Source organism: Peromyscus californicus, unplaced genomic scaffold, assembly GCF_007827085.1.
Source record: "Peromyscus californicus insignis strain IS unplaced genomic scaffold, ASM782708v3 Scaffold_1__1_contigs__length_55948999, whole genome shotgun sequence".
Taxonomy (NCBI): Eukaryota; Metazoa; Chordata; class Mammalia; order Rodentia; family Cricetidae; genus Peromyscus; species Peromyscus californicus.
Genome location: NW_026294492.1, coordinates 13484346 through 13508496, shown reverse-complemented (window position 1 = coordinate 13508496; position 24151 = coordinate 13484346). Strand labels below are relative to the sequence as shown.

The window sequence follows — 24151 nt, the reverse complement described above, 5'->3', positions numbered from 1 at the left end:
TGTTATTTACTGAGAATCTGTTTTGTATATTTTGAATGAGTGAATGAACATGGATGCAAATGAGTAAATGTCCAATCTAGGGAGTGCCAAATTAAATAAATGAGATCTTCAGATTTTCTTGAGATTAAGGATTCAGCCAGGAGTTGCTTCTGTGATCAAGAACAGTTTGATATATTTATGTAAGAAGGCTCCAGCTACTGAGGTCACTAGAATTTAATCATGAGCATGTCCCTCCATTTGATACATTTACTTATCAGTGTTCTGGAATACTGAGATTCACACTTGTGTTGTAGAAATTCTGTGTATGAATGGAAGATATTTGCATATCAAAAGAGCCTACAATTGTTTTTATTTGATAACAGTACTTAATTAAGCTGTTGTTAATCAGCTCTGAATATCACTCATGTGACTATACGTCTACTAATGTATACCCAATAACCAGGTATACTTGTAGCAAGGAAAATGGGAAATAAAAATAACAAGTTCTTTGAAATCCATGAATCTCTACTTTAAGCCAGCTTACCTTTTACTCTCAAGATGATCATGGATGCGCAACTTGAACTCACTACATACCAACATCTGTACTTTGACAGAATCTTCATGCTGTCAAACTCTTGGGAGTATTATAAACACTAAAGGAATGGTGCATGGAGCCATGGGGCTCTATGCCTGGGAGAGAGGAGACATAGAAGAAGCCTTTAGCTCAACAGTCTTTCAGTTTATGTTGCTATGACATCACTGGTTTCATGACTCTTTTGTTACTGAACGGGAACCTCTTCCCAAAAATGAGTTATAAACTTCCTTGTCCGATGCTAATGGCATTGGAATGTAGACAAGAATGTCATATGCTTATACTTTGCCCTCTAATATATAGAAACTAACTGGTACTCAGCATTTCCATTGAGTTAGTGGGAAGGGGGTCAGTGTAAAGAGAAGAATTTCAGAAAACTTCTTGTGAAGCTGCTGTCTTCTAAGTAATATGGGCCCCAACGTGGGGGAGACAGATGCTTTTCCCACAGCAATGGTGTGCAGTTATATTGACTACAATTCAGAAATATGAATTATTATGCATTATAACCATAAAGGATAGCAATTCATACTGATGGGTCAGCCTCTGCTAAATAACAATATGTATACAGAGGCCCTTAAGTTATTCTAACACACACAGAGAGAGCAATGCCTTGGGATATATAGGGAAATTAATATTTCTATTTTTAGCTTGGTTGATGAAAACAAGACCCTTCCCCTCTAGAGAATGGGGAGAACTGGACCAAAGAATGCAAATGTTTTTGAGGTCTTCCATAGAATGCGAATCTTTTTCGAGATCTTGATTTGTGCCAGGGTAGTGCCTCGGGTTCCTGCTCTGTTTTCTGTTCTTGGCTCCTCACGGGCTTCTAGAGTAAAGTAACGAGGCTGGCACAGAAGGACATCTCTGGCATCAAATGGCTCTTATGAAACAGCACACTGATGAGTTAAACGAAACGATTCAGAAAAGTACCGATTAAATTTCCCTTTAAATACTCAGGGGTTTAGAAATTAAGCAAAACTGCTTTGGCATAATGCAGTCTGGATTTTAACAAGCCCAAAATGTTTGAAAAAAAAATTGTTCAAGATGTTTTGACAAACAGAAAATGTCACTAGGTCCTTCCCTTTCTCCGGACTTCTCCCATTCTCTGTAAGAGAAAGCAGAATCAGAGTGACCAGCTAATGTTGTAGGGGGCTCTCTCTCCCACAAAACAGAATAACCCATAGCCACTGTTTTAATGTTCACCCGCTCCTATGTTTGGCTGAAAAGTAACGGGACTAGAATGCTTCATTTTAGAAATGACATAAAATTAAACAGAGTGACTACGGATAGGTTCTAAATGAGGACCTGAAATACTGTAGTCATATTTTTAAACAAAACCAATTATACTTATGTAACCTGATTCTGCAATGTAGCCTGGCCTGTGCAGAGCATGAGATAGTCATGAGATGCCCCTTCGGCTTTGTGCATTGTCCATCCCCTCCAGACCTGACAAGTCACCACCTCTAGTGATCTAGGACCCTGACCTCACTTGCCTCCTCAAAGACACGGTCATGTTAGGTAGAAAATAGAGGTCAGAGAAAGCAGTGGTGGGGCAAAAGAATAATTGGCCACGACAGAGGTCTTGGCTTCAGCCTCAAACCACTGCCTCCTGGTTATGTTATCAGGAAAAGGCTGTGCAAAGATACAAAGTAGCTTCCCTCAGGGATCCCTTCTGACCCGGACAGCACAAAAAGAGCCCCTGAGTCAAGCCTAGGTTTGAACATTCTGAGATACAGCCAGGAGATGCAGTATGGAGACCTCCACCGATGGAGAGTTTAGGTTTTGTTATTTTGGCTCTGGGTTTAAATGTTTTACAATTTTCTTGTTTTTCTTAATTCTTTGATAGTTTTATACATGTAAGTGAAGGATTATTAATTAAATTATTTTCATGCTACGATTACGCTCTTTGATGTTCCCTTCCTTACCCCATTGAAACCCCATCTTTCCCACAAATCTTCCTTACATTTTCATGCCTTCTGTGTGTAGCAAGGTGCACACAAATGCAGGAGCCTGCAGAGGCCAGAAGAGGGTGTCTGATCCCCTGAAGCTAGAGTTACAGTCGGTTGTGAGATCTTGATACGGGTACCAGGAACCAAACTCAGGTCATCTGCAACAGCAGTATGAACTCTGAATGGCTGAGTTGTCTCCCTGGCTCCTGATTCAAAGTCTTTGTTTAGTCTGTGAGTCACTGAGTCTAATTACAGTTGCTTGTGTGAGTACTGGCGGGAGGTTATTTACTGGTGCACAGAGTCACTTGTCCTTGGCTGTACCACTGATGAAAATGACTTCCCCTTACCCAGTAACCATTAAATGGGAAGAGGTCCTCAGGAAGGGGTGGGGCCTCACAGCCCCAACCCCAGCACTAATTCAGTATCGAGGACCACAGTCTTGTGCAGGTTTTGCACAAGGAACCATAGTCACTGTGAGTTGATAAGTACAGTGGCCATGCCATGTCCAGGAGATGTCTTCTTTTGTGGCATGCCCCTTCCCTTCCTCCATCTTATTCACTCTTTCTGTCCTCTCTTCACAATGTTTCCTAAGCCTTGGAGGAAGTAACACAGATGTCCCATTTAGATGTGAATGCTCCACGGGAAGACTATTGTTTAAAATTTGCATTGCTAATTTAACTCACAGAATATCCTCTCTCTTAAGAAAGGAACACACATTTACATGTTCATATATGTACATGTATGTGTGCATGAAAACATAAACATGTTTTTGCTCATGTTCATATTTATATAAAATTATCTGCACACATACATAAATATCTAAATCTATCAAAATATGCAGATATATACAAATACACATATGCATATATTTTAAGTAGTTTATTCCTTCATGAAATTACTATTCAAACTAATTAACTAATTTACTTATCCATCTAATTTTCTCAGCATATTGCAGTTTCAAAAGTCAATTTATATACTCATACTTATTGTCTTATTTTCTCTCCACAACTCTACCTTCAAATAAAACTGAAGAAAATAAAAAAAATTTCCAGGTGAATCCCTGAAGGTTGTACCATTGGTAAGATGCATGACTGTGGTTGAGTCTAGGTCTCTAGTTATTTGTCTCCCAAAATGTGTCCTTGTACCATGTTTGTGGATCTCTTAACCTCCCCTCAACTCTCGAAAACCACCAAATGATTTTCAAAAATGGAGGAGGGCCATAGCTTTGGAATCATGCTGTAATGGCAAGCCAATAGGTTCTTCCTGTAGTTCTGATGGCCTTAAGCTATTTGGATAACTTTGAGACTAGCGAGACTCAGCAATTCTTTGGCAACTCAGTAGAACAATTCAGGAGAAAGTTTCCATTGTCTGGTCCCAATTCCCCAAGCTTGTCAGCAAGCAAGCTGGGCTGGTTCAGTTTTTCTCATGGCAATCAGAGTAGACGTCAAGGTTTAAAAGCCAAATTCATGATGGTGAACAAGAAACCACACCTTTTCCCTTGTCATTTTGGTATGTGCTGCTAAATCTGTAGCCATGAAATCAGGAAGCTGTTAAGGCACCAAGGGACAGCAAAGAAGAGCAAGAGTTGATGCCTTTTAGCACATGATCACTAATGCATAGCAAAGCTGTAGATGTAGTTATGAAGAATCACCTTACAGACCAGATATTTACCATGCTTTATAGTCTATACAAAAATCTCTTTGCATGTCTTATGCCACTTGCTTTTCATAAAAACCATGTAAAGAAAGGAGGATGGCAATTGTATTCACACTTTAAAGATGCGGAAGGTGACTGCTCCACACTTGGGAATGATCTCCACTCAGTTGCTTGGCATGGTGACCTGGTGGGAACCTCCTACAATTGACCCTTGTTCCATCAGCCACATTTCATCCATCTCCTATCCATTAAAGTCACATCAAATCCATCCCTTTGTCTACATATTGTCTGCCACAGCTATAGTCAAAACATCTTTTTCTTCTGAATATTTGTAGTAGTGCCCTAACCAGCCTTTACCTGCTGTCTGAGACTCAAATCAGACCTTGTATCACTGAGTAGCATGGCATGGAGCTTAAACTGAAGATGGGCTCTTCCCTGCTGTCCCCTCTCAGCATCTCACACTGCTCTCCTTCCTTTGATATTTCCCTTACCATAGCCTCTGCTCCTTCTTTTGTCTCAGGACACTCCCAAAAGTCATTCTCTCTACCAAAACATCATCCCAGCCATTCTTTCCTGACTACTTTTATCTCCTTTCTTATATCTCTTCGACTGATTTTGATATCCCTTTCCCTGTGTCTACCCTTTCCTAAGACAGAGCCTTGGACAGCTCAACCTTTACTCAATAAATAAAGACACAGCTCTAGAATAATATCTTTTCAGTAAATAAATAGTCTCCCTAAAGATGCCTTTACCAGTTTCTCTACTATCAGTTCATGGTCTGTCCTAGAAAATACCCACAGTTCTCAAGTAAGTGTGGCTACCACCACCTGATGTCAAACTTTCCGTTCCCTTGATAGTAGGTAGATATAGATAACCTTTCCATTGAATTCCTGATTTCCTTTCTGGTCACCACTAAAATGGTCTTATAATCTAGAAAAGAATTAGTTAGCTTCCATTCCTCTTTATCAGTGAACCAAAAGGAGTCTAAGGGAGTTGGCTTTGTGGTATCTGTCAAGCCAAAATTCCCTTTAGAAAAACGTTCCTTGAACTGAAGTAACGTTGCCATTGCCAAGGTTTTCTGGGCCATCCCTACTTTCTGATTTACCTTTGATGCAAAGTTTGGGAGTCCATAGCAGCATGAAGGCTTTAGGCCATGACAATTCTAGATCCCTACCTAACAGGGGTTGAGAACCCCAACTTTCAGACTGCTTTGTGACACTGAAGAATTGACTCCCACAGCAATGCAGATAGAAGCTCTGACTCAAAGCTGAGAACTCTAAGAACATCTTTGTCATTATCCAGAGGTCATAGCACAGTATTCAGGCATAGCCCTCACTGTTCAATCCAGAGTGTCCCACCTTTAGCACTGGCTATATTTGTGACTGTACTGCTGGTCCTTGTGGGAGGCTGTCCTGTACCTTGAGGATTTTAAATAGAATCGTTGGCATTTACACACTAGATGCCAGTAGAAATTCTTTATCATGTTCCTCCAGAAGGGATGACACAAAGTATCTCTAACCATTGCTAAATTCTCTTGGAAGAAGGGGAGTTAAAATCTCTCCTCATTGAAAACTATCTGTTTAAAGGGACTTCACATTGCATAAATTAGTTAAACCTTTAGGTATAATTTTCTTCATTTGGCGAAAGCAAACCAAATAAAATTTAATATTTTTAAAAAGTTCATGGTAATATTATGTGTTCCAATTAGGCTAGTATTGGTGCATAGTAGATGACCAAAGAATAAAACCAACTTTACAAATCATTGCATGAGAAGGACAAACAGCCTTTAAGGGGGAAAAGGTTGTATGAGTTCTTCCTTCTGATTTCATACTGAGAATCCCCAATATTACACCAAGTTACATATGCAGAAACAGTGACAGACAGGAACCCCATGGAAGCCAGGGGCATGAAGAGATTTTGCTAAAAAAAAAAAAACAAAAAAAACTCACCATAGGCAATTTATTTTGCAGCTAAATTTCATCTCTTCTGAGATACTCCTTATTCCTGGCTTCTGGACAAGCCACATGTGTACATGTGGGTGTACAGTAATGGGGGAGCTTCTGTGGAAAGAAGCTCTCCCAGAGGACTACTGGAGATGAGTCTTACTTGAGAAGGGTTGACTACAATAAGGAGCAGCATCTGTAGCATGGGAAAGGCGAGTGGTAGGAGTGAGTGTGGAAGCAGAGGAGAGCTAAGAATCTCAGCCCTGGCACTTGTTGTATGACCTCTGGCCCTTCAGAAAGTCTTACCTGCTTCATCACATGGATATGGAAGACGTGAGCAGGAGGATACTACCAAGCATCCTAGTACGAGGCTAACACCTTATAGGCATAAACATTGATTGTGTTGACTGTGCTCTCCTAATTTATAGTGTTGCTCTTCTCTGTGCTATCATTCATATCAATCCAGCCCAGAGTGGTTTACTACCTTTAAATTTCCCCTTCCTGCAGCCAGCAGAGTTCATCTCCTGGTCCCCCCTAAACTATGAAGCAGACAGGCAGATGCAGCCTGCTTCTCTCTTAGAAAGGCTTGAGGCCCATTTGTGGGTAAAAATCTGTGTAGTCTCGTGCCTGTACTTCAAAGTGACTTTATCTCTCTTGGCAGGTTAGGCTACTAAGAATACTCAGAATTTTTCTGTCACACCCATTGCCAAGGTTGCAATTTGGGAAAAACAAATAGGGATTTACAGATAGCAACTTTCTTCTTCTTCTTCTATTGATAGCCTGAGATAATTCATGGGTAGGTTTGGACAGATGCAAAAATGTGCATTTACTTTGAATTTGGATCCACTCCTCAGGAATATTAGTCATTTCAGTCTAAAACATAAGCACTTTCCTGTTCTCCAAATGGAATGGTGTACTGTGAAATCCCACTACAGCACAGGGAGGACATTGGAAGGTTGATGTTAAGTCCAAAGTTAAGTCTTGGACTGGTAGGATGAAGTGTGCACCATTATGTATTTTCCTACAAAGCAAGGAATAGGATTTTGGGCAGGGCTTACATCCTTGCAGAAACAAGGGAGTAGGAATATTTGTAAACCATGTTTTCTCTGTGGCTTTAACTCACTGTTAGACTCTTCTTTTTCCCCCAGATAATTCTTCCTGTAGAATTGCCTTCCACTGGAGGTCTAAATCAGAGCTTTACACTGATGAAGATAAGATTCTGGGCTTTGACACTCGCAGGCCCTCTGCAGCCTAAGAGCTTTCTACTGTGTTTGCAGGCCACTGTGGGCGGTTTCATTGTGGTGGCAGTGAAAAGATCATTCTGGGGCCAGCTACTGCCATCTGGTAGAAAAGTGCAAAAGAAGAAGACAGGCAAAGCATGAGAACATCAAAGTCACAGCCTTTTTATTGTATCACCTTCATTAATGGAATTTAACCAAAAAAATGCATCTGTTAGTTACCATGAAAAGTTCCTGCCAAATGATCACTTCAGGTCAGAGACTGTGATCGATACTGGGACAAGCTCAAGTTATGATAATAAACCCAGAATCCATCTAAAATTGAATGGATATAATATAGAGAATTTTAGTTCTCCCCATTTTGCATGCCAACAGGATAGTTCTTGTCTTAGAGGAAGTTTTTAAAAAAAATAGAAAAAAAGAGACTTCACTGAATGCAAACAAATTTTATGAAGAAGCATTTAACAAATTTCCGAGGATAATGCTAGTCCCTGAAGATGTTACAGTGACAAGTACAGTTTCTCATTCTGGGTAACTAGAAAAGTGGTGTTTGTAGACTAACAAAAGAACAGAACTTCATGAACCAAGGGTTCTAGAGATGGTCTTTGAACTCATCAGCACAGACAAGATGACAGGAAGTGAAGGACATCAGAAGAACAGTCCATGGCAAATGCTTCTGAAGAGCAGATGAGACATAGCTAGAGTTAGCTGAGTATTTTCCATGGTTCTGATTTATTCTGAGACACACTCATAATATAATCAAAGATAATAGGGAGCAGACACGATTGTCCTACTTAACAGAGGAGGGAACAGAATCCCAGATAAGATAAAGACATCTTGGGTCTCACAGCTAATCCCTGGACTTCCACATATGTGCCTCACTATCTATTGCCATATTTACTGAAGAAATACGAAATTACACTGTCCAAATTCTTCAATTTTCTCTGTAAAAAACTATTTTGAAATTTCTAAAGTAAGAATTAGGAAGAGTTTCTATTTATGTTATATTCTAAGTGTAAAGTTAAAACATCAAGTTGTATTCACTTTCCCAATTGCCAGCATCTATGGCAAATCATTGCCTATTTTTCTGTACTATTTCCAAATTCTTCAAAATAATTTTTAAGTTATTAAAAGCAAATATTGGATACAACTGAAGAAAGAAAGAAAGAAAGAAAGAAAGAAAGAAAGAAGGAAAGAAAGAAAGAAAGAAAGAAAGAGAGAAAGAAAAGAAAGGAAAAAGAAGGAAAATGAACAAGAAAACAACACTAAGGAAAACAGGATCCCTTTTACTGCCTATTAAAGAGGAAGCTCGAGGTTTTTATAGCCCAGCTTAGCTCTAACTGGGTGAGCAAATAGCATTGGTAACACCATCTCACTCTGTAGGTAGCTCTGTGGAATGAAATAGTTGTATGAAGATAACTTTTGTGCTCCAAGAAAACTGTCCCATTTTACTGAATTTGGGTTTGAAATACAGGTCTACTTTCTATCCTAGGGCATATGTAATTCAGCAGTCTTTGATGGCTCAAAAACCTTTACTTTCTTACAAACCACACTTCTATCATTCTATTGTCTACAATAATTGATTGTGTTCAGAATATTCTATTAGTAGTACAAATTCTTTTCTGGCTCTTGATATAGCATTAGTTATGGGATTGCAGGCAAATCAGATTCAATTTTTGAGTCTTGGAGTGTATGATATAGATCACAGAGTAGCAAAATGGCAGAGAAGTCTTGGCCACTCCATGGGAAGGATCATATTTCACATGGGAGTGTGGTTGTGAAAGTGTTAAAATTCTTCAGTTGTTTGTGATGTCTCTGACTTGTTCCTGGACAAGTCAGGTGGCGGGAGAGATTCTGACTATCGATAGCAGGCACTATTCTTGGTAACTTAACTTAGCTACTTAAACCAATCAGGCAAAAAACTTTCTCTTGTTTCCTCTGTCAGCCACCCAAGACCTTACCCCAAACCTATTACTTCCAATTTTCCTGTCCTTGATAGGATAATTCTAGATCTACTTCCTTTGCATTTATCTACCTCATTGGACATTATATTTTCTTTGGCCATTGGATTATACTTTCCTGTATGCTCTTCAGTCAGTGCCTCCCATATCCAAGGAGATGTCTGGCTCCTGGAATTCCAATTTGAATCATAGGTCCTAACATTCCCATTTGGGGAATGGGTATTCAGACAAAAAAAAATTCTGGAAATTAAAATTTATCTGTTTTTTAAATACATGTCAGAAAATGGCCCTTGATGATATTAAGTGAATTGTTCAAACTTCACACCAGTATTTAGCAGTTCTGGAAAGCATAGACAGGAAGCAAATCTTGAGATGGTCTTGCTGAGCTGTTCCAGCTCCCAAGGCTTTCTAGAAATAAGCTTAGAAGAAAGTACAAGGGAGAAACTTGCTTGCTTTTGTTCTTTGCCAGTCACATTGATCTACTTCAGACACAGACTGCTTAGAATGCCCTGGAGAACCTGTCCTCATTCTGAGGCGTGCTTTTGGCTGTTAGAGTAGCATATAACTCTCTTCATATCTGTCTTCTCCTTCTGTGAGAGGAGGAGGCCCATTTTCTTGACTACTACATCCATCAATAACAAGACTTGTCTATGCTAGACATTTTTCAAGTCAATAGTCAATAATGTTAATCTCCTATGAGTAGAGCATTCTTGGGCCTCAGCTTTCAAAGGAAATCAATTGTTTTTAAAGTCAGTTTCATAGCTACTCTAATCGGTGGACATAATGAAAGAACAATAAATTTGCTTAATAGTTAATCTCCAAAGCCTATAAGAGAGATTGAGTTAAATTTTTTAAGTAAACTAAAAAGACAGTCTAGGATTAAACCAACAGTGCAATTATAATAGTAGTCATTTTAAAAGAGAGAATTGTAAAGCTGTTTCTTATTCTCTAGTGGAGTAAGAAAAAGCCTTCATTTGCAAGTGCAAGCCATTGGATAAACAGAGAAGATGTTTGGAGCCTTCTACTATTTCCTGGGCTCCCTGCTCCATGGGAAGTGTTACCTAAGGGCACCTGCCCCACTGGTGATGAGACTGGTTTGCACTTTGCAACTATCAACAGCATCACAAGCTGTGTGTACAGGCTCCTGATAACAAGTGGAAAGAAGAGATGGCAGGGATGGGGGGGGGGGGGGTACTTGGAACTGGGAAGGCAGAGGGAGTAAAAATCACTGTCAGATTTCTGCTCCAGAGGGTTGCTCTCTGAAACAGTCTGGGAAGAGCTGCTGATAGGTTGTGCTTGATGCATGCCAGGTAAGAACATTTTCAATAGAATGGCTTCTGGTAGGAAAAATAACACTCTGAGACACTGCTTGGGGCACAGACTACGGATTGAGGCCAGATTATAAAAATGCATTTTGGTTTTTATTTGATAGAAGGCTGGAATCCGCATGTTTGGGAGTCAAACTTGATTATTTTCACCCCCTAGGAGAATATTCTTTCCTTGGCTTAGCATAGTCTGAGGGGAAAAAAAAACTGGCTTAGCCATACATGAATTTTCCCTGTCTTTAAAGGGCCTCCATGTTTCTTTTGACTCTTAAATTTTCAAAGGGAGGGAAAAGCATGTTCAGTTGCTTAATATTTCTGTATATCTTAAAGGACCCTTCATATTTATCATCAGAGACACACCAAAGCACATTACGAGTAATGTAAGCCAGCTGGTACTTTGCAGGCCAAAATCAGTTGATGGTTTAATAGTAAAAACCATCTCTTTGTGAACATTTTTTTGGAGCACATCACTGTGGAATGCATGGCCCCTTTCTGTATTTTTTAGAAAAGAGCTGTCTCATTAGCTCTTTGCTCACATTTCTGGATACTTCTAGGATACACAAGATCAATCTGGCTCCCTTTGAGAAGGTTTTCAGAGCCACCTTACCATATTGTAGACCCCAGAGAAATTCCTAGCCACTTTAGAAGAGTAGATTCTCCAAATCTGCCCACTGAGATCCTATCTACTAATGTGGCCTGGTTCTGGAAAACCTTCTTGCCTGGACACAAACTGACCTGTGGCCTCTGCTTGGGATTAAGTGGCAGTGATAGATAAAACAGTTCAGAATGGTTGTTAAGGATCTGATCTTTTATATGGTTTCCTTCTCTATCAAAATTCTGATAGAATCGCAGTTCATGGAGTCATTCATCAAGAAAGGCCATTGTGGATCACCCTTTCTTGGAACTCATCCTATGCTTACAGTCCTTTCTCACTTTCTCTTAATAAATCTAGGTTCTCAATGCTAAAAAGGAAAAGGAGAACCACCGTAAATCACAGCATAAGCCAAAAGGATCAATATATTGACTGGCCCTTCATGCTTTTTTCCTATTTATGCTTCTTTATACATACTGTTCAGGGCCAAGTACAAAGACTGTTCCAAGGGATTTATTCTACTCAGTTTTACCCCTTCATATCATCCTGCTTGTTTGTAAGGAATTGCACATAGTTTTATTGCTAGCACATGACCAGGACATAAGATGCTAAGATATAGTGACTGTGCTGTGCAATATATATATATTATACACATACACACATTCTCTCTCTCTCTCTCTCTCTCTCTCTCTCTCTCTCTCTCTCTCTCTCTCTCTCTCTCTCTCTCTTTCACACACACACATACACTATCCAGCCTGTTGGGTAGAGCAGTTGAATTTCCTGAATATAAAATTTTCCCAGCAAAGTTCCCCCACACACACATACCCCGAAGGTAACTGTGACTGAAAATCTTGGATTGAAGACTGTTTGCATCCAGACAAACTTCGGTGGGAAAATTTTATAAGCACTAAACTCAATTATTGAATTTCATTTTCTCAGCCTCCCTGAGGAAGTGGTTACTGTTTTATGACTGATGTGTAAAATGAAGCACAAAGTAGCTAAGATATTAACTGGGAAGCATATCAAGGCTCATCATCCCAATCATACTTTCTTCTCCAAGGAGAAAGCTGGGGTGGGGCATGTATAATATCTGAAAAGTGTGCCAAAACAGTAAATCCATGCAATTACCTGCCCCACCATCTGACCTCTGAGGTGCGAGAACTATTTTAAGAACAAGGTTAGCACCTGGCCCATCACTGAGGATTTTATTGTTTGAATTTAGACCTCTCTTCTAAAGGAGAGGGGCTTAAACTCTCAGAGGTCCAAGAACCTCTCCAGTTCCTGATGACCACGAATGTCCGAGCAGGGAAGATGAACAAAACCCCACCAGCAAAGGAAAAAGATGATTCATGGTCACGTGATGGTTTCCATTGCTGCAGCTGGAGAGAGCCAGAGCTCTCGCCAACATCCGCTGACGTCTCCCTTTGCCAACCCCCCAAAATAGAAACCCCTGAGAAAAAACAGGAGCATCCCTCAGAAACACAAGAAGTCTGTCTGAGATTCGGTTACATGTAAAGATTGACTTCTGCTGGCTTTGTGCTTACAGAATTCCCACCGAGCCGCTTGCCTGCCTCTGAGTCACTCAGAAGCCAGCCCTCCCTCTTTGGGTGAGTTTTCTCTTAGAAGAACTTTTATTACTTTGAACGAATGTTTTTTCTTAATTTTTTGAAAGAATTTGCGATACACACTGACTTTATATATTTCTGGGATATAGTGAGACATTTCAGAACATATACACAATGGGAAATACAACAATTAGAGCAGGATTTTTGTCACGCCGTCTCTCCCACCACTCATCATTTCTTTGTGTTGAAAATATCGACATCTTTCTCACTGCTAGTTATTCTGGAACATATAATTAATTTTTGTTCCTATTCTAGATAAAGAGTTATGAGCATGGAACTCACATTTGGACAAATAGTACCATTTTCCACCTTATGCTCCCACATACTTTATTTCATTTACATGAAGTCATTCTAGGGACTAAGGGCTATTCATTCCCTTAAATCTACTTGCTCACCAAAGTAAAACCCCAAGCAGAGATGATGACATTTCTAGCTTGTTTGCTATTTCAAGTGACATTTTTTTTTCAGCTTCTTGCTCCGTTGCTGTGCAAACATAGTTATGCATGAAATAAAGTAAAAAAAAAAAAAAAATTAAACAGCAGTTAGTGGTTGGATGTTATTTCCAGTTTGGAACCACTGTCCAGGCAGCTATAGAAAACGCTTCCCTCTGTTATTACAAAATAGCAGTTTGTGGATGGTGAAAAGAAAACACAACTGCATTTTCTTTTAACTTCAAATACAGAAGCTCGTGTATCTATCATTACCGCCACGGCACAATACATTATGGAGAAGGTCACTGTAACTTTAGAGGGGTTATTTCCAGCCATGTCTCTCATCCTTTCAAAATGGTTATACCCGGACTGAACCGATGCCAAACCCTCCCCTAAGGAAAACACACCAAGTTGAACCGAGCTAATTAGAGAGAATGAGATAGAACTGAAAGGTCACCGTTTTGACCCAAGACGAAAGTAGATTTTGTCATAAGCACCCAGTACGGCAGGCCAAACCAGCCCTGCTTCTCCCTTCAGTTACATTTTATGTCTAGGTCTGACTTTCCATATAGATTCTCCTTCACCAAAAGCCCACATTTATGGCCCTTGTCAGTAACCAGGGACTATCTAACAACAGAAAGAATCATTCCACTTCTCTTTCACAGAATTTTTGTCATCACCTTTTAGTACTGATAATGATGATGACAAACATAATATCAATAAGATAGGTAATATTTACTAAAGACTAACTACCCTTCAGGGAATGTTATGATTTAAAACACATGACAATGCTATGGAGGAATGGTTGGACATTTTGTGTTTCAGCTACATGTTTAGCTGAGCTATCTTCATATGAGACTTACGTTATGGTGGGACCTGAGTTTATAAGTCATCACGTCTTTCAAATATGCCTTCTAAGTTAGTCCTCATTCAGTGCATAAAGCAACTGTCTGGAGGAGACATACATGTCCCTAAATCCTGGGAGGTCTGATGATAGTATCTGCTCTAAAATAGCCGATAAAATCACACCAACACAGTGAATATGCCAAAAGAGAAACCAAAGCATCAAGAAGCTTCTCAAGACTACCTTGTAACTTGACCTTCAAAAATAACACAAATCGATTAATATTTTCAAATGGCAGTGCCTTCACAATTTGTAATTGAGTTAAAACTGTATTTCTGACATAAAAGCTTAATAAATAATGATAAGAATAAGGGTCACCGTTTGAAGAGCCTGTCTCTGGAACATTTATTTTCACCTAGTATTCTTTAGCAGATAGAAGACCTGATCTTGAGTCAGCCCTATGGTACTGCTCTAACTACATGGCCTACCACCGATGATGACACTCAGATCTTCATAGCCACAGAATATCCATCACCATTCAGAAGGTCCCTTGGATTCTCAGGGCTGTAGATGTAAGAATAACTAACTTTTGTCCTTGTCTGCCCTCCCCGATGTGAGGTAAAGTTCTCAAAGATAAGATAAAAAGGGGTATAAATCCTGCTGAGTTTGTGAAATACCTATAGCTCTAAACCACAATGTATGAAGAAGAGCTTGCAAGAAAAATAACATGGGAAGGATACGTAGAAGAGAACACTAAGAATGACGACGCCAGCTTTTAAAGATTTTGGGCCAGAATGAGATGAGCATGAATGCATTTTGTTTAGTACGGGACAAAAGACATGTGTAGACTTGCTGTACAAGCCTCTCAGCATCCGACTGGACTCTGCAATGCCAAGTAACTAGGGTGACTGACAATGGAATGTCCTCTTTGAAGAACCAGATGCCTATTGTGACCAGATGGTGAAAAATAAGATTGTATTACCTTGTCGTTCTCTCTTGCATGCCTGCTCTGTCTCTCTCTCTCTCTCTGTCTCTCTGTCTCTCTCTCTGTCTCTCTCTCTCTCTCTCTCTCATCTGTACCATAAAGCATCATATTAGTTCATTGGAAGCAGAGAGGTTCTCTGCTCCCATGGACATCATTTGTATTTATATTTATATGACAAACGGTTGAGAAAGTTTCTACACACAGGTTCTCAAGCTCCTTGCTTGCTACTCTCTCCTCTATTTACAGCTCCTTCTCATCTGTCCATCCTCAATAGAATCCATTAACAACAACTCACACAGGAAGCCTTTTCTTGTAAAGATCAAAAATAATATTTGTACTGTTATCCATAATGTATAGAGCAACAGAAAGTAATAAAATTATATTAATACACAAGTTATGAGGACTTGAGTTCAGATCCCTAGCATCCACTTACGAAGCCAGGCATGGTGGTATGCATCTGTGATCTTCACGCTGGCGGAGTTGGAGAGACTGGTGAATACCTGGAGGTCACTGAATAGCCAGGCTAGTCAATTGGTGATCATCAGGTTCAGTAAGTGAGATAAATATGTTGAGAGAGCTAGAAAACACTGTATGTTCATTTCTTCACACACACACAGGTATGTGCACACCTCCATGAACCACATACTTGCATGCATGCTTGTACACACACACACACACACACACACACACACACACACACACACACTTCACATGCTCCTACATATGAAGAGATAAAACTACATCAGAAAGAAGCAGAAAGGAAAGCAAAATCTCTCCCAAGAAAGTAGAAATAAGGATGGTAGGCTAGAGAATAAATGAAATTGAATTTCTAAATGAGTTTAAAGTATAATGGAATACAAAAGTATGCATCACCGGTGTTCCAAGAGAACAGCAATAAATATTCAACAATGTCCTGTAAGAAAGTTTTCCTAGAACTTAGGTAGGAGAAAACTAAAACAGATTCATCTCAGTGTGCATCTTAGCATGCCAGGAGGTCTAGAGTGAAAGGTCCAGAGGCATGTCTAATAAATTACAATCTATGAACTAGCAAAAGTGAATACTGATCATTCATTTGTCCGCTGGTCTTCTGAATAGATGTGTTCCAATGTGTCCTTAAGGCAGCTCTTCCTCACACTGTCAGTCTTCCTTTGGCACAGTGACCTCCTCAGGGATGCTTCCTTTATGATCCTGTCTTGAAATGAGGGCAAGGATCATGATGTGGAGTTCACCAGTCAGTCAATCTCCTGTTTCCCCTGAGGAAGTAGCTAGTGGCCAAAGCTACAAAGACTCTCCATTTGGGGGTGGCAATAGCTGAAGACTGAAAGGTCTAGCCTCTGAAACTGATACTTGGTTGAGGTCTAGGAGTAACAGTAATAAAAACTGTAGTGTCTAGTACTTGCTGGCGACAACTACAATTTCTTTTTTGGGTGGAAGGGGATTGTCTTAATCTGCTTTTATTTTGGGTGCTCAGGTGTACAGGGTTGAGATATAGTAATTATGTGCCTAAGATGATAATGATTGGTTTGTGTATGGCAACCCTTTTCAAATCTTTCATTCTTCATTTCCCAAATTACTTCTCTTTCACCGTGTAAATAAAATTATAAGCATATCTATCTTGGTATGCATGTAGTCTTGAAAAAAATTAAATACATAAATCTCCATCTATTCAATCTGCTTACATTTGCTTTGGGAACATGTAATTTTAATTAACAAAAAAGTTTAGAGTTGCAGAACTCACCCCATCTTAATATGCTGTGTCAATATTAGGTTCTGCATCTGTCTGTGATGCTGTTCATACATCTGCTTTTGGGGTGTTGCCCATGTTTTCTGGCTTCTGCTTCATGAGACTGGGTGCTGTACACACACCAGCTTCACGGATCTCTTTTTCTAAGAACGGACAAGTGAATTTCTGTCTCTTCTATACAACACAATAGTAATTCGATGTCCACGCTTCTGCCATCCCCTGTGAATCTGTGTGAGGATTTCATTCAGATATGTGCCCAGCCCATGTTGCTGAATCCCGGGGTAGCCATAGTGTTAATGTAACTGAAAAGTTGCAGTCTCATTCAGAACACCACGAGAAGAATGTAGAATGGGCTGACTGCTGTCAGAAACATGGCTGTCAAATTTTCTAGTTTTCACTAATCTGATATGTGCGAAGTGATATTCCATCTCTGTGTTTTTCCAATAAACAATGGTATCAGGCATCTGTTTATGAACATATTATGCCCATGGGCTACTTGCCTGTGGAATTCTCTTATTTCATTGATTTGAAGAACCTCCTCATATATCCTCGATACCCATTTCTTCTATTTAAAGATATTGTAAGTATCTTTTCTGAGTGTGTCTCTAAATTCAGCCTGTAATGTTTTTCATTAAACAGAAGTATGCGTATTTGCTGCTTCCTTCTTCCCCCATATTTTGTGTTCTGGTATTTCCTAAGTAGGACACTCTTAAAAGCATCATATCTGTAGTTTTCATTTTCATATCTTTCTACTTTTGAACACAGTTTCTTAACTTTGAACAAGTTAATAACAAGCTGTATTTTATGTCATAAAGTATGCCTTTCCCCAACATTATTTTGTAGTCATTCTTTGCCCAATGAGTTTGGTTAGCATATTTATTGAAAACTAAATTCTCACTTCTATTTAAGTCTTTTGAGGAATTATGTGCTACGGGTCTATTTTCCTGTTCTTATATTAGTTTGACACCTTGATGATTTTCATGGATTTATTCATATGCCAACACATATCTAATCCCTAAAGTCAAAGGTGTGCAATTTATCCTATGTCAATTAAACCTCAGTATGACTGTTAAAATACTAACTTATCAGATTCAATGTTGTCCTTTAAAAGGACAAACTTAATCATTGTTTATCTAGTCTAAGAATGCAAACTGGACTAATAGTGTGTTCTATTAATATAACTTAACAACTATAATAAAGTAAAAATAATATTAATTACTCAATATGAATAAATGGAAATTTTGATATTAATGGAAGACATTTTGTGGAAATCAGTAACATTTGGAAAGGCTATATTGATCTTTATATTGTTATTTAATAATTCTTTGAATTTTTCTATACCTTGAATAACTATGTGGAAAATATAATTTAAAATAGCATATTCTTTATAATAGTAACAAATATAATAAATGCCTATAATGTAAACTTAAAACTACATGATTCCACAGAGTTGTCCAATTATTAAAGGAAAATAAACTGTGTGATAGAAAGAAATTCACTGCTTTTATATAAAATGATAATACATTATTAAAGTCAATCCTTTCTGAATGAATATATAAAATCAATGCAGTGTATTAATATGATAGTTTATTTTGATGAGACTATGCTTTAACACATGATTTTTTCAGAAATTATATTTCTGAAATAATGAAGATGGTTAAAAACCTGAACACGCTACTTTTAGAGAGGTGTGAAGCAGGGGAAATTAATCAAACACCATTCACTGAAGAAAACCTCACTTGGCTTGCTATACTGAATGCCTTTTACATTTTTACGAGAAGTAAGTTGTTCTCATATGTGATCATCTGTCGTGGACTTGGCTGGGCTCAGTCAATTTGTTTGTCTGTCTTTATGCCATTGCAAAAACACATGAAGGCAGCTTTGTGGTCAGCTGTGAAATGAGGTATTTTTATTCTCCAGTGTCATTTTTCTGTTTAAAAAGTTGCCTACCTCTATGTCCTTCTGAATTTTAACTTTAATCTTCAGAATCAGTTTGTTAGTTTTACAGTAAAAGGTTTTTTCAGATTTGGGTTGAGTTGTGCTGAAATTATAGTTCAAGGTCAGGAAGACTGGACATCGTAATGATTTGTATCTTTACTCATCATCATATTTTGCTGTTAATTTGGGTCTCAAGTGAACAGTTTTGTGGTTTGCGATGAAAATGGCTTGAATAGGTTTGCAAGCTTTATCTTCTTAGGTCATTTTGATACTATTTTAAATGGTATGTATTAGTTCCAGTTGTGATTGTTTATTATTGCAAGTATGTGGAAATACAACAGATACCTGGGTACTAATAGTTGGCCTTGAAATCACATTGCTTTTCGTTAGTAAGCCTGGGAACTTGTTTTTTGAAAGGAAGTCTATGGGACTTTCTATGAAGATAAGTATGATGTCTACGAATAACAACACTTCTAATTCGTCCTTTCTCCTCTTGTTCTCAGTTTACTGCTGGGTAGAACGTACAGCTCAGGAGCAAGAATGAGAGCAGGCAGGTTGTCTTGTTCTTGGTAAAATCAGAAAAGCAGCATTTGAGCCTCATTCCTTCAAGGATGAAAGTGACGATCAGTTTTTCTCAGAGTCCTTTGTTGGAAAGAAGTTCCACTCTACTGCTTGTGTGCTGTGGGATGTTTCATTTACTTGTTCGTTTTTAATTGGGAATGAATGTTGGATTTTGTCAAAGCATGTTCTGCATTTTTCATAAACACAGATCCTGCTTTAGCAAATAATAAGTATGTGTACCAAGATGTCAAAACAAATTTTTTTTTCTGAAGTAAAACATTGTATGAGTGAATATGTATATGTTGCTTTTTTGTTATTTTTTTCCATTAGTATTTCGTACTTCCATTTTTCTTTTTACTTTTTTCTTTCATTTTTTCCTGTTTTCTGAAAAGCTGTAGAAAATGAAATATATCTTCATTCAATTTAAGAATAGTATACTCTAACTTAGTTTTTCTGGTTGTTGAAATTACCTGTGGCCCATACATGTGTTTTCTTAAGTATTTTCCTTATTCTATCTGACCAAAGACTTATTTCTTCTCAATGAAAAAAAGTATTTTGTTTTTTTTTATATTTTCTTTATCCTATACCATAAAATATTTCCTAATATATCTTTGAAGAGAAAGTAAAATGGCATTTGAACTCAATAAATAAATAATAATGTGTCTAATACATAACATTGCCATAGTTTTCTCCTTGTCAACAGAAAAATTAAGTTAGATCCTTATTTTATTCCACATAAAAATAAATTTCATATGTGTTAGAGATCTAAGCTTTAAAGACATAAAATATAATACTCAAACTAAAAGCATTTAGGAGAATATTGATATTTCAGGGCAGAGAATGCCTTTCAGCTAAACAGGAAACAGAAACCATAAATGAAATTATGGTAGATTTCTTGCATTCCATGAAATTTTCTAGAAAACATTACTCAATTTATTTGCTTCATATTTTTCCATGCATATTACTTACATTTTGTAAGATATTGCTGTCTTTCTCTTATTCTTGCTAGATCAGCTATTGTCCATGTGATCTGTTTTCTTTGTACTTCTCAATTGATTTCAACTCATGGTGTAACTCTATTTTCTATTTACTGACCCATTTTAAAAACTTTGTACAAGTGTTGTTGTTTATGTGTAGTCTGGTAACTTAGCTGTCGGTGTTCTAGATTGGAATTCATTTGTTGATATAGCTTGAAAGGCTTTCTTTTACAATTCAAGAATCCAAACATTGGAGCAGAGATTTTTTTATTCTAGTTTGATTTCCATTTTCGAAAGTAAATGCACTTTTGCTTACTCAGATTTTTCCTTCTTATTTTTTGCATGTGCGTTCCAGAGTATTAGGAAAAGAATGAAAGAAATGGGGTGTGTATGTTTGTTACTTCAAAGTCGTTCTGATGTTACTTTCGACTTGAAGAGTCTTATCTTTTCATATATCTGGTAATTCATTTTTCTCTTACTATTTTCCCTTTATTTTTAATTTTGTTTAAAGTTTCATGAGTACTGTATTTACTACTCCTCTCCCAAATCTCCCTCAGGAAGGATGTTTTAGGTCATGAGCACCAGCAAGGCCACCTTTTATGAGCACCTTCATCAGTTTTGGCTATTTAAACATAAGTTTTGCAACTGCTAGTGATGAACTGGCCCTCTTCTCCCTCTTCCTGAACATATTAGAAGGTACATCTTTTTGTAAGTTTATATTCTAATGTAGCAAATATGCAACTGGAATGTGTAAGTTGGAGAGTTAGTAGACACTGCAATTCCCAATGAGCATTATTCCATGATAGAAATACATGGGAATAGTGAGGGATACTTTATTTTTTTAACCTCAAGTAATGAGGATTCAAGCCAGGCAGTGGTGGCGCATGCCTTTAATCCCAGCACTCGGGAGGTAGAGGCAGGTAGATCTCTGTGAGTTCGAGGCCAGCCTGGTCTACAGAGCGAGATCAAGGACAGGCACCAAAACTACCCACAGAAACCCTGTCTCCAAAAAACCAAAAAAGAAAGAAAGAAAGAAAAGAAAAGAAAAAGAAAAAGAGAAAAGAAAATAAGAAAAAGAAATGAGGATTCATTTTTAGAGCAACTATTAACAAAGAAAGAACATGGAATGCTGGAATTTTTGCTCCTTCAGCCTCTCTCTCTCTCTTTCTTTCTTTTTTTGCAACAGTAAGGACAGAAACCAAACACCAGCAGGTCTCATTCTTTGAGGTCAACTCATCAGGATGGTTCTTTTTTAGAAGCAGAGTTTGAAATAAAAAAAAATATATCTATATCTAGGAATAAAAATAATTTTGAGCAAATTGAAGTGGCTCTGCCATGACTTAAAATTGGAGGAAACAGAACATTTAAGCTTTACATAAAACCCTATCTAGAGTTCCACTATAAATCATTTGCGTCTGTCCATAACACCAGACCACGGCGGATATCAACAATCACAGTTTCTGGCAATGTAGGCCAAAGCTACAACACTTGTAAAACGGGCTATAAGATAGACTTCTCTGTTGAGACTGGCCCTTATTCCTTGTTGTTTGGAATCAGCAGGATTTGACTAAATACTCGGAAATATATAGGGAAGTCCATATGTCACAAAGTTAAGAAACTGAAGAATCCCAATTTCCCACAGTTTCTTGCTTAGCTGTCAAGACTGAAAAGTAGCAGCAATCTTGCTGTGAATGTCTGAAGGAAACACCTGCTGTGAGAAATGGTAAGTGGGAGGGGAGAAGAGAAAAGGAAAATGGGGTTTTGCCTTACAATACTAAGATGAATGGGGTCATCATATTAAGGAGGTCATGGTTTTATAGTGTATATAATACATATCTTCCTTCCCATACTGTCCCTTCCTATCTTATAAATTTATTTCCTTTAAGCGTCTACTGAGGCCTCTAGTCATGAATAGAGAGTCTTTTCTCATTTATGTTCAAAGCACTGCAAATTTCACAGACTGATGAATGTTGACATACTAGTAGATACAAAGTGCTCTATGACCAACGAAGTTTGGGAATTTTTGTTAAATTAATAAAAAAAAATCTATTATGAAATTTTGTTGAGTTTTCTGTATGTCCAGGTACACTCTAAAACTTTGAAGTGTGTGTGATGATTTCTAAATGTATTTGTCTCTGAATACATTAGTTTAACAATACTTAGGGTCTAAGATTCCCAAGCAAGATACTCTGTGATTTATGCACCAGACTATCAAGAGAGATAGAAGCCTGGGATTCAAGTGTGGAAAGGGAAATTTGCCATACACATAGTCAACTGCAAGGACTGCTACAGCTTGTCAATTAGGACCATAAGTCTCCAACTGGAAGGGAGGACCAGCTTTGTTGTTTGTTTTCTTCACTTTACTAATTCATCTCTAATCAAATTTTCATAAAATGCAGTACAAATATATTAGTCAGAAAACCAGGAAACAGACACAACATGCCACAGACGTTAAAGCCCTCTGTCAAATTGCTATTTGATGCTTCTAAGTCCAGATTCCTAGTTCACAGGCTTTATTCTTGCAACCCCAGATGGCATGGATCACTAGCACTGTCCAAGAGCCCACAATGCGTTCCCGAATTAGGGTGTGTACATGCAAGCTGCATATACTGCAAAGGACTGCTTCAAGTTTTGATAAAATGCATCATACTCTCCTTCTCTCCCCACTGATACAAAGGATATGAGAATCATGAATGCATCTTTTCTTTGTAATGTACTTTTATTTTGAAAACTGTAATCAATGATGTCTCAGTATGGCTATCACAAAAACAAAATCTTTTTGTGTCCTATGTTTATGTTCATAGGACCCTCAAGATGGACACCAACCTCTGATTTTGATACAACCTTCTATCTTTCTGTTTTGCTAGTCAAGGTTCTGGTTTCTGGCCACTCGGTTGATTATCTTGTCACCACTGATTTCCAGATCTCCAAATGTCCAAACAGGAATCACTGCTGGTCATTTGATGTGGCCACCCTGAAAACAACACTGTGCTAAATGTGAGCAGCTGGTGTTCAAAATTGCAATCAGACTTCCTTCCCGAACGCTTTTTTTTTTCTGTGTGAAAGAGAAGTGAGCAAATGCTTGTGTGTGTATCTGGATGCTCATAAATATCGGAGACATTTCGTACCTCTGTAAACTTACTCCATCAGACCTTTCTATTCTTTTATTACTGGCCCTTTAGAGGCCATCCTTGATGCTAATCAGAGACCTAGGGACTCTACTTCTCTGGTCCCCCAAGTGGTAGGATGCTCTGTCTCTCAAAAGAGCTGTTCTTTATCTTTATTTTGTCTTTTTGTCCTGATGATCAACAATTGAGAGTGATTCTTGGTCCCTTAAAACTCCTTTACCCATGCCTCCTTCAAGTTGTTACTATTTACTCTTTCTTTTCTTTTCAAAAACAGTTGTCACCAAATTTTTAAATTTCCCATTGCTATTTTGAGTATAATTGACAACCATAACTGGATTAACTTAACTTGTACACATGATAATTTATTCACGCGTATTTTATGAACGACTGTTACTCTCAAGTAGTTAATACATCTTTCACTCTACATTGTTATCTTTGTATTGCTCTGTCTTCTCTTTTGTGATGAGAACACTTCATCAAAACTATAGAATTCTCTTCTCCTTCCTTCACAGCCATCTATAGCCAATAGCTCCTCGGCTAGGTGTAGGACTTATGAGCCCCTTCCTCATCCGGGCTAGGATTTGGGCTGGCTTGGTCTTGTGTAAGAACTATGGCTTCAATAATTATGCACAATATGCCTGTCATGTCCGACAATTACTGCGTTGCTATAGATGTCCATTAACTTT

At 38.2% G+C, this 24151-nt stretch overlaps 1 long non-coding RNA gene across 2 annotated transcripts in view; it reads left to right on the top strand.

Annotated features, from left to right (window-relative positions):
• Positions 1-24151, top strand: part of LOC128115166 (uncharacterized) — a 125063-nt gene that overhangs the window by 89655 nt on the left and 11257 nt on the right. For both annotated transcript variants that reach the window (XR_008220028.1, XR_008220027.1), the window contains exon 3: positions 12779-12839. This is a non-coding gene — a long non-coding RNA (uncharacterized LOC128115166). The remainder of the gene's footprint in view (positions 1-12778; positions 12840-24151) is intronic.